The 12,064-nt window shown below is 29.4% G+C and overlaps 1 protein-coding gene across 3 annotated transcripts in view; it reads right to left on the reverse strand.

Moving 5' to 3' along the window:
• The window catches only part of LOC136083680 (proline rich transmembrane protein 1B-like), a 39,535-nt gene that overhangs the window by 8,060 nt on the left and 19,411 nt on the right, over window positions 1-12,064 (reverse strand). The window lies entirely within an intron of this gene.

Raw genomic sequence — 12,064 nt, forward strand, 5'->3', positions numbered from 1 at the left:
TTTTAATCCATAAAAAAATAAAAAAATGCTTTAAGTTTAATGAAATTTGCCGATTCAAAAACCAAATGAAAAAGCAAAATTCATTTTGCTATGAGTATTTTACACACTTACTGCAGTACTATCAAAACAAATATTTTATGTAACCTTTAAATTTTGCAGAGCTTTTTCAAAAATTATTAATTATATATTTTTATGTTTTCCATGCTTTATTTAAGGATTCTGACGTCACAGACTGTAACTCGTGAATATTGTCACCCGACATTAACAAATATTTTGTACATATTATATTGTCTAATGTATTGTATATGTTATTATATTATATTGCTTTTTTTACGGACTTGGTACAGTGTTATCAAAAGGAATTTTTTATAATTTTTAACTAACCTGGTGTAAAAAAAATAGTTAAAGTTAAAATAAAAATTTAAACACAAGTTGATGTTAACAGAGACAAAGTCATTACAAAGAAAGTAAAATATATTGACCTAAAACAAAGTTAACATAAGGCATAAACTAGAATCTTTTTCAATTAAAAAATGATGATCATGTTAGACAAAAAATATATCAAAAATATCGAAACTTCAAAAAAAAAAATAAAAGTCGTGAATTAAAATTTGAACGAAAAATGAAAAATTTAAATGTAACTATGAAGTTTTTAGGCTAATTAAGTTGGGATTAACTTTCTATATGTCTTACTTTTTATATGTCAGTAAATAAAATTAAAATCATTGTAGTTTTCATTATTACATTTAATTTAACCCTTAACGGCTAATCATAAAAGTTTTATTTAATTATAATTAATAACTCTTTAATAATTATTAATTAAGAAAAAGAGTGTAAAAAGTTCAAAAAAATCCAGTTCACTCAAAAAAAAATGTTTCCTTAATATTTCAGCATTTTTTCTTAACAGTTTGATTATTTACGTTAACTATTTTAAGCTGTTTAGCGGTTATTCACATTAGGTTTTCTGGTGCCTGGTTGCTATGCAACATTTTTTTTTCACATGTCAATTAAAAAAAAGGTAAGTAGTTGAAGTTGACATCTTTAAAGAGTTTATTAGACATTTCCTAATTTATAGTGTACACGGTGCAGTTAAGGCAATTTATTTGTTATTTGAATTGTTTTATTTGGAATTTGCATGGTTTTGTCAGCGTATTATGTTTGAAGAAGTGTTTTTAGATGCTATAATTTTCATTGCCTCATAGTTTAATAATATGATCTGTTCTGCTTCGATTTTAAACTCAAACCAGTAGTTTCCTGCTTCTCCTCATCCTTAGTTCCAGTCCGGTTTTTTAATTATTGAAATTTATTTATTAATTATTATATCATATTTCGTTTTAAAGAATATTTGATATCACTAATATATTTATAATGCATTAAATGTATATAAATATTTACTGTATTTTTATACTCTTTTAAATCTATTACCTGCTCTCCGTCGTCATCATCTACAGTTGATATATTTACTATTTTTAGTAAAGAAGGTTAATTTACAGTTTTTTTAAATTTTTCCTTGTTACATCATATAAATAAAACTACAATGTTGTAAATATAATTTTATCTTAGTAAAAGTTTAAATAATGTGTTTGAAAACTGTGTGTGTTTGTGTAATTGTCTGATTGTAAATATTTACAAAATCAAATTTTGTTATATATGCAAATACTTTGTGTAAATAGAAAACCCAACTGCACTACCATCATCTATACCAACACCAGTGCTTGCAGTGGGACAAATTACCACCTAATTTGGTTAACCCCAATGTTGGAGGTGCGTTAAATTTATTTATGGATTAAAAAAATGATGAATTTGTTTGTTTGTTGTAACTTAATGTGACTTAGGATATATAAGAAAATCTTTTGTTTCTATATACTATTATTTTTAATAAAGTATTATTTTATGTATTTTGTTAAAAAATATACCTGTTTTATTTTTCTTTACATTTAGTGATTGATTTTCGACAAGTAATATTATTAGAAGAGATCAAACAGGGCGAACAAGCTATAATTTTGCTTCTGCAACAATGAGTATCTCAACAGCAGCGTGGCATTATAGAAACAAGTTTCGACAATTTTGGGCTGCCTGTTTTATCAATGGAACAGTTAAAAAAATTGAAACAGATTGTCTTGACAATGAAATGTAAGATAATGTATTTTGTTGTAATTGTTCGGTTCACCAAATATTTTGGTTCAAGTTACTTTAAGTTTAATACATAGTAAACTATATCTTTTAAAAGAGTTTTTTATTTTTAATTTAGACACGTTATTTGGGTCAGTGTGATAAAACAACTTTTTCTGAATTGACAAGAAATATAATAAAGCGATAGATGAAAAATAGCCTTGCAGTTTCTTGTTTTGGAAAGGAAAAGGGGGTAGATATGCTTTTAGCAACAGCAAGCTTTGCCAAATTATTAGTAGTGCGCTTTTTTTGTGTTAAACCACGAATAGACATGCTTCAGCTCGCGAGCCGCATGCAGTTCTTTTAAATAAACTATATAGTTTTTCAAGCTGTCCAAGATTTATATTTAAATGATATTGAATACCATTGAATAATAGTTCGCTTTGTTCTGAATACCATCGAATAATAATTGATTTACTCTTACCGTTATTGATACTTTTAATATAAATTTAAAATTTTAATTCTTTTTTTGATTAGAAGATTTAAAGTTGTTTGAAAATTTAAATTAATGTGAAATGAAAGAAATCAGTTTATTGTAACCTAACCAATATTTTATTTTATTTTGATGCTGTTCGACGTAACCCGTCAACATGCCGTGCTGCGGATGCCGATGGAGCATGTGCTGTTAAAGCATTGTTTTGCTTTGCAAGAGATTGTGATGGATGGTGGAGGAGAAGAGAAGAAGCGTTTTTGAATGTTTAAATATTATAATTGTAAATGTAATGATAAATAAATTTTTACTAGAAACACAAAAATTTATTAGAACTTGATTAACTTCAAACGTAGCGCCAACCTGTAAAACCTATTATGATACCAACATTAGTTTGATAACTATTAAATCATCCAAGCATACACACAACATTAGGCCAACGTTGAAAAAAGATAAAATGCACAATTGCATCGTTTGCTTGATGAGGAGACATTTTAGCGCCTACAACCTTTTACTAATGTTGCGCCAATGTAAGACCAACTAAGTAAAACATCATAAAAATACGTCGTTAACTGTACCTAGCTAGCCCACTTCGTTAGAAAGATAAACAAATACGTTGGGCTAACGTTGGGCCTACCAAAATGTGCTGCTTGGAATACAATCAGACTCACTTAAAAAACAGCTTGAAAAATGCTGACAAGTGTCAGTTGGTACAATCTAATGATTTTCAAAAATGTTTTATAAAATTTAAGTTGATAAAACTAAGAAAATTTTAGACAACCAGGTGTTGTTTGTGTTTTCCTATAGGAAAACACAACATTTGGCTTGTATACATGTGGCTTGTATATATGTGGCTTGTATACAAGCCACAGTTTTGATAAGTCTGAACATAATATTGAGTTTGATTTTTACCTATTGCCAATGATTTCCAACATGCGCTCATATATATTGGTGGATTTTTTTCTTTAAACTCTTAGAGTTACATATAAAGCTATTATATGTATTAAAAATATGGAGTTATATTGCTTTTTTGAGTATTGATAATATTTGATTATTAGTTCAAAAAATTGTGTCATGATTAGGTCTTTTTTAACGCCTGTATAATAATTTTTTTGTCAAATACGCCTGCTATTCCAACAGCGGGCGTATTCCGGTCTAATAATATAGGACGGCATATTCAACCAATATATTGGTTGAATATGCCGTCCTATATTATTAATACTTTTGTAGCAATAGTAGAATTTTAATTTTTTACGTCTTTTCCTTCTTTATTCGAAATTATGAATATAATCAAACATTTTTTCGTCTTAATATAAAAATATGTTTAAGTTTAAGTTAAAAAAATTTAAATTTATTTATATTAAAATTGATCATATGCTACATAACAACGCCATTGATACTACGCAATTTGTTGAATTGCATTTTGGGTTTGCCTAAAAGCAAACAAACTTACTAGTAATAGAGTTCTAAACAAATTAGCAGCGAAAATTGCAAAAGCTTTTATTATTATTATCATTTTATTTTTTATTTGGTGTCTGAAAATCTAAAAAGAAAGAAATCTAAATATTCATAATGAAATTCAATCAGATTTTAGTAAATTTTAATTTTGACAGCAACAAAATTGGGTTGCGTATTTAAGTGAATTTAAAAAAGTAGGGATAGTGTGGAGACGGGTATTCATCTGGTGCTTATAGCAGAAGCTTTAAATCTATCATTGTTATCTACTACTGAATACGTAGTTAAAAAATGAATAAAAGTTGATTGAGAAGGCTAATTATTTATGATGTTCTTCGTCTTCCATTGCAAACGCAAGCAAATATTTAAAACAATTCAGAGATATGTATTATGGGGCCATCCATAAATGATGTCAGTAAATATAGGGGTAAGGGGTACTGAAAATTTTGAAAAAAAGTGACAAACGGGAGGGGGGGCGTTGAGTTTCAATTGTTTCAAACACCATTTTCTAGCGGCCTGTAAAACGTGATTCAATGCAAAACATAAAGTCGTTATTGCAAACACGAAACGCTAAATGCTTCTAAACTGCTTGAAAAAAATATTTTAAACGCTGACAGGATCAAAATCATTATTTTTATTTGTGATGTAAACAATACTGAAAAATGAATAATACATATATGGATAAAGCCGCATAGCTTAACTTATTGATGGTCTCTTATGGAAATGCTCATCCCGATAAAAAGAAAGCCAATATTAAAAAAAAAGTTCATAGTCTATGAAACTCATTAAAGAAGAGAAACCCGAGCATAAGGATGTAGAATCATGGTCAATGTATATAATCAATTCATTTAATGAAAAAGCAATTACGTTCAAGAGCAAGCAATTGTCATTTTGGGCCAATAGTCCAAAACAGTCAGCTTCCAGGTATATTCCTCTTTTTTTGACATGTTTGTAGAACCCACGAATAAGCGATCTGTCATTAATAATCAACAAAGATTATTACCTTCCACAATTTTTGAACACTAAAAATAAATAAGAAAACAAGAACAGTGGCTCAAGATTACATCAATTCTGAGATTGCAGCATTAAATAGTGAAGTTGCTAGACTAAAGAGTATTATGCTGTTATTATGGTTGTATTATTGACATTGCTGTTATTATGGTTGTATTATTGATGTTGCTGTTATTATGGTTGTATTATTGATATTGCTGTTATTATGGTTGTATTATTGATGTTGCTGTTATTATGGTTGTATTATTGATATTGCAATTATTGATATTGCTGTACATGCTGTATATGGTTCTTCCGCTACAAAAGACGTCGGTCAGAGGTTCTCTGGGTAACATAATTTATAAAACAAATCGCATTTCCTGTTAAGTAGTTCAATATATCCAAATATATCCCTTAATTACTTAAAGCTCAAACACCCGCGAAGAATTGATATCCGAGATGATCAAAATTGGATTCGCAATCTATACTCATCTACTTCCGAGAAGTTATGTAACATCAGAAGGCAAAAGACACGTCAAAACATTCCCTATTAGATTTATCAGAGCTCAGAATGAATCTTATTTAAAACATGTTGATGGACTCTTCTTTAGTTCAACTATAAAATATGTTGAAGAAGTTTGTTCCATTGGAACTAAATGAAAAGCGTTTCATTAGCCAAGACGACAAGGCAAGAGTACCGATTGGATTAGCAGCTGCCAAAAACATGCGCCATTGTTGGTGCATTTGGAATCTGCTAAACACAAGCTTATACCATCTCTATACACTGGAATTACTATCAAAAAAGATGGTCTTGGAAGAGCAGATGTTTTTACTTATTCTGGACCTACCTACATTGCTGTTCAATCAGGAAAACACGCATTATCAATCGCTTTTGCTCATAGATTAGACTTTCAGCGGCTCTTTGATATCAAATAATTCGACTTTATTACCAGAGTTTCTCAGACTAATATTGTTTATAGTTATATTATATTGTTATATTATAATATGTTTAAGCTTATTGTTGTGTTTAGAGTCTATGGAGAACCCGACGAAAATCCCAGATACCAGAAAGGAATTCATCATTTCTTAAAAAACAACATTGACGCTCTTTTCATCATTACGAATGCTCCGGGACTCAGTGCACTCAACAGAGATGGGGTACGAATGGCACTTCTAAATAGAGAATTATCTGGGGAGATTCTTCCGCACGAGCAATATAGAACTCATTTTGATTCTCAAGGTAATTACAAATATTTATTGACAAAAGTTAATTTGTAATATATTAAATAACTTTTAATCTATAATGTCCAATGTATTTTTTTAAATCAGGCAGGACAATAGGTAAAGATTTAGAAAAAATAAACTTTAGTTTTTGCAGATATTTGGTCTGACCTAAAAATTGACGGTTATCTGACCGTTGCAGAGTATGCTAATCCAGAGCAATCAGAATTAGATTAAAGAAACCTTTTATTACAAGATCAACATTGGATTGTCCATCATTTTTCCTACGATTAAATATTTTACTCAAATTGCAAAACGCGAAGCATTTACTACCTATTGCTTCAATTGAAGATCACTTCAACAACCCATAGGAAGATGATGAGTGAGTGAATTTATATTATAGATATAGAATAAGATTTGTTTAGTTTGATTAGTTTGTTTATGAATTGATGAGATGTCAAATGTTCTATATCATAATTTGCAAAGATCTACTACTGTATAAATGTATAGTTTAACCAGAAAGAAATTAATGGCGTTTACGCCTATTTTTAATGTTAATTTAGGGAGGTAGGGGTGGAAGAGAATACTTAAACTGCCATCATATATAAAGGGGGTTGGCTAAATTTTAACATAGTTTGACAAAGGGTGTCGAAAAATTGAGAAAAATTACGGATATCATTTATGGATAGCCCCTATTTAGCAAAAGGCAATGCTAATGCTATTTAAATGGCGGATTAAATTATATTAGTCCAACTTTTTTTTGGAAGCGACAAAAAATTTGACAAAAAACATTTTTATGAACTATTGAACGATTATTATTTTGGTGATGAAGATGTTGGTGTTTAAACTTTTAGATGTAGTTATAGGTCAAATAGGTAAAAGATTTAAATGGATGCAAAAAGTTTTAAACTTATATGATTAAATGCTACTAATCAAATTAATAGAAATGGAAGAGCCAGAAATTATAAAATTAGCTGGAGTACTTCATTTAAAGGTAATCCTTCACATCCATCATCATTTCATAGTTTATGTGTAAAGATCTGTGAACGAACTTAAACTGTTTCTAGTAGTGTAATATCTATGGGAAAAAGCAATGAGCTATTTGCTGTTAAACGTTATACAAAAAAACTTTTTTTACATTAAAAGTGTTTAGTTGAGATATAGCAGGCTTAACAACCTGTTTTGAGTATCAGTTTTTGGGTTCAAGCCCTGGTAGAATTATGAATCGTATTTGCTGTGGATTCGGTTTGTTAAAATGCAAGTGTCCATTTTCAGCAAGAGATAATATCCCGGTGGGAAATAAACTAGCGACTATCTAGCTTTATAGGGTTTTTTAAGCAATTTTTTTTTCTTATTTTGTTTTCTCCTAATGTCTTTTACATCTTTAAAACTTCAATTTTCAGTGTTTATAATTATGAGAATAATTGAACTTTAAACATTGCGATTTTGTAGCAATGTACTGCTAGCTACATATCTTAGCTTTGTAGCTAGTTACAAATTATCTACAAATCTTTAGCTGGTTGATAGCTACATAAGAAAATTTTTTAGACAGCAATTTTATTACATCATATCGTAATAAAGCACCAATAGCCAGTGGTTCTTTAGCTCATTAAGCTAGCTGTCCTCGTAGCCAAATTGCTGTCTTTATCTTTAGAAATAGCGATAGCTATTTGCAAACTTAAAAAAGCTAGCGATCCTCGCGTTTATATTTGAACCACTAACACTTAAAGTAAAACTATCCAAAGCTAATTGAAAAATCATTAGATTTAAAATAAAAACAGTTACATACAAAATACCACTCTTTGTCTTAACACAGTCATTTAAAAAAAATTATAGAAAACTATACTTAACTATACAACTAAAAAAGGTATAAACTTTCATGTTTGGTTTGGTGCATGTTTAATACATTAATAAGAGATGTATACGTTCTTAAGTTTTTTAATTTTCATCACAACTGTTTTTTATACGAACAAATCTTTTTTATCAACGATATCAATTTTCTAAATTGAAATACTCAATATCTTTTCGTTGTTTTCTTTTTTTTATACAAGTTTTAACATTTTTCAACTTATATTTTACTTGTGTTTTGATAATGCTCGACCACAAAAAATAAATAATTTTGTTTTTAAGAGAATCATATAGAGAATAACTAAGATAACTTCTTATTAGAGATGAGCTGACTCCGATTTCTTTTCTTCCTATTCCAGCGATTCTCAAGGAATCAAAAAATTGCAACTCTTATCCTATTTTTGAAGATTCCGATTCTTTCTAAAATGACTTTTTAACGACATCACTTATTTTATTAATAATCCTTAGATTATTTAAAAAAATAAACACTCTTTGCCGTTGTGACTTTCTTTTGTTTAATTTAGGTTAAATTTTCACTTTTGCGTTTAATATCATCGTCGAAGTTAGATAAACTATGAAGGAAAAACTTAAAATAAGTAAATATTGCAAATAAGCAAATAACTGCCACAAAATTTCAATTGACATTTGAACCGTCAACACTTACTCTTATAATAATCTGATTTGCTTGTTTTATTATAATTATTATTGTTAGTATTATTATTTTCTATTATTATAAATGCTGTTTTTACTTGAGAATGTAGTATCATTATCATGCCGAAAGAAAAGCAAGGTATGGTACTATTTTGCAATCAATTTAAATGACATTAAGTCTTCAATATGGAACTTTTTTAAAACAGTTATATCCAGGGGTGGTGGTAGAATTTCTCAGTCATACACAGCATCAAACATTTTAAAGCATTTAAAAACTTTTTATAAATCTGATACCTAAAATCAGACACAGGATGAAGCTTGTATTATCAATATTGATATATGCAAGGATAGCTCTACTGCAGGACCATCTTCTAAATTCAGTCCTAACCCTGCTTTTGAAACTCCTATGACCATGCTAAAGAAACTTCGATCTATTACACTCACATCCGTATACGCAAGTCTCAGGCCTAAGTCTGAAAATGCGGAGATCAATAATAGAAGCTCTTCTTCTACACTAAGTTCTGTAAAAATAAAGCCTAAACCTTCATCTCCTAAACAACCGATAATATACCAAGTGTTTTCAAATACCAGGCCTCTCGCATCTACAGATCCGAAGGCAATAAAAATTACAAGTTTTATTGCTGAAATGATATTCACAGATAACCAACCTGTTAGTGTAGTAGAAAATCCTGGTTTCAAAGAGTTACCACAGTTTTTTGAGCCAAGATATACAATACCAATCAGAAAATACTTCTTGACTATTCAAATTCCTTGCATTTATCAAAAGGTATCAAGTAAAATTCGTTTCTTGGCAAAGAAAGCCAATCATGTTAGTATAACTACCGACATGTGGAACTCCACCGCTAATATTGATTACATAAGCCTAACAGCACATTTTTTCACAGAAGATGTGAAGCAAATTCACATTTTTGTTTTGACGTGGTACCTTTTCCTCACGAGTCCCACATTGCAGATAATCTTGTTAAATTTATGAATGAATCACTTAAGCGTTGGGGACTTCTTAAAAAACTCAACTTATTAGTAGGAGCCAAACATATTGTCTCTGGAATGGAAGTAGGGAAGATTTCAAACATTCTTTGTCTTTCACACACACTTCAGTTAGTTGTAAAAGATGGCTGTCTCGACAATGAACGAATTTCTTTACTAACTGTTACATGTAGAAGAATAGTAGAACACTTTAAACATTTGGTTGTACAAACTTTGTCGTACAAACTTTAGAGACAATCTCAAGAGATTTTAAGACTTCCTAAACATAGCATCATTCAAGATGAGCCAATTAGATGAAATAGTACCTTCCACATGCTGAACCGTTAACACCACATTTCCCAAAAACTGCTCGACAAAAAAAATTGTCAACCAAAGAACGGGACAGTTTGGTTATTCTCGTTGCTGCTTTAAAAGCTTTTGAAGATGTCACGCTTACTGCAAGTTTATCAAGAATGACCACATCAGAAGTTATCTCAATAAAAAATGCAGTTAGCTTGCCACTTGATTGCATGTAGGACTACGGAAATTTCAAAGAATCTCTGAGTGAATTTTTGTACCGTCGTTACGGAGACTGCGAGAACGAACCTATATATGCTTTTGCAAAAATACTAGATCCCAGATTTAAAAAAGAGATTTTGAAAATGGCTGAGAAAGTTGTTACTTTATTGATTGGTGAGTTGAATGCACTAAACATAGACGAAGGTTTTGAAACTAAAACTGCTAGAAATCAAGAACGAACAACACCTACTCCAGGTGCTGTCTGGTCATTATATAACTAGTTAATCAACACAAATTCTGTAATAAGTATTGTATGCGCTTCTATATTATTATTGTACTTTAAATATTGCAAAATATTTGACCAAGTTTTTACTCGTAGTGGCCTTGCTCGTCAAAGTCAATTTTGGATTAAAAGAATTAAGAGTAGGCTGTAACCACAATTAAGAACACAAGGTAACCACAGCACCTTCGTAAAATCCACATTTAAAAAGTCTTAGAACTGTCTCCTTCTTTTTTTGCATTACCTAGTTCTTCTTCCCCCTCCGATCACCCAGCCAAAACATCAATTCACTACGGCAGGGGGTGGCATGCTCCAGACGTCACTGCGCCCATTAACACCTCTTTGTAAACTCCTAATCCTTGAAGTGGAGTTAATATGGAAAACGTTTTTAGAAGCAATGGAAATATATGTATTTATTATTTATACACTCTGTTTGATTATAAAACTATATTATAGTGATTTTTAAGATTTGTTTTAACTAGATAGGTCCATTATATGTAAGAAACTGCAACATACTAATTCTTATTTGTTAGTTAAGACTATAAGACACACATTAAAAAATTTTTAAAATAAATTAGAATAAGGATACTACTCGCGCCTATCGTCAAAACTTGGTATAAAATTGCTCAAAAATAACTTTTTAATAATAACTATTTAAGAATAATTTTTTTTCTACAGACGTTTACGCGGCACTTTTTGAGGATTCACTCCCTCCCCCTCGTTTAATTCGTAAAATAGCCTCTGATTATAATTTTTAACTTTTGTGTAAAACTTGCATTATCTCTATGTTTTATGCTTTTTATACAAATTGCACCAACTGCTTTAAAAACATTAATAAAAAAAAATTTAAAAATAAAAATAGTTTCAAAGCAAAAACCACAAGTGCCTCATGCTCTCCCTATATTAATTTAAAGATTTTAGACTAAGGAACAAACGATAACTGTTTTATTTCTTTATTATAAAATTAAAAACCTTAAAATTATTTTTGATTTAAATAGTTAGTATAAACAGTTTCCTAAAAACAAGCAATAAGGATTCTATAATCTGTAATGACAATTTTCGATAAATATTACTTAACACGGATATTTTTGAAAATATACAAATAGCAAAAGTTAGCAAGTCAATAAGTTTTTGTAGAAAAATTTGTAGAATAAAGCTAACAAAATTGTTTAAAATATCAGACAAATGTAAATTTTACTTATATAGAATTAGTATGTTGATTCAATTACATTCCCAGCGTTTAAGTACAAAAAATGGTCCCAGGAATTTTTTTTTAAAGTTTATGATCCACGCTCGTGTAATTTGAATGGTTTCCATCATGTCATTATCTTAATTAAATAATATTATGAAAGAGTTAAAGCATTTGACAGTCAAAATTTTTCCTCAAATATCTTGTTTGTTTGTTTTTATTTGTTAAAAGTGATTGAACAAAATAAAATTATAACCAACTTGGCTTTGACATAATTTAAACATAAAATAATATTAAATTGCAGATTCTCGTAATAAATGAT

The sequence above is a fragment of the Hydra vulgaris genome, chromosome 08 (genome assembly GCF_038396675.1).
Source record: "Hydra vulgaris chromosome 08, alternate assembly HydraT2T_AEP".
NCBI lineage: Eukaryota > Metazoa > Cnidaria > Hydrozoa > Anthoathecata > Hydridae > Hydra > Hydra vulgaris.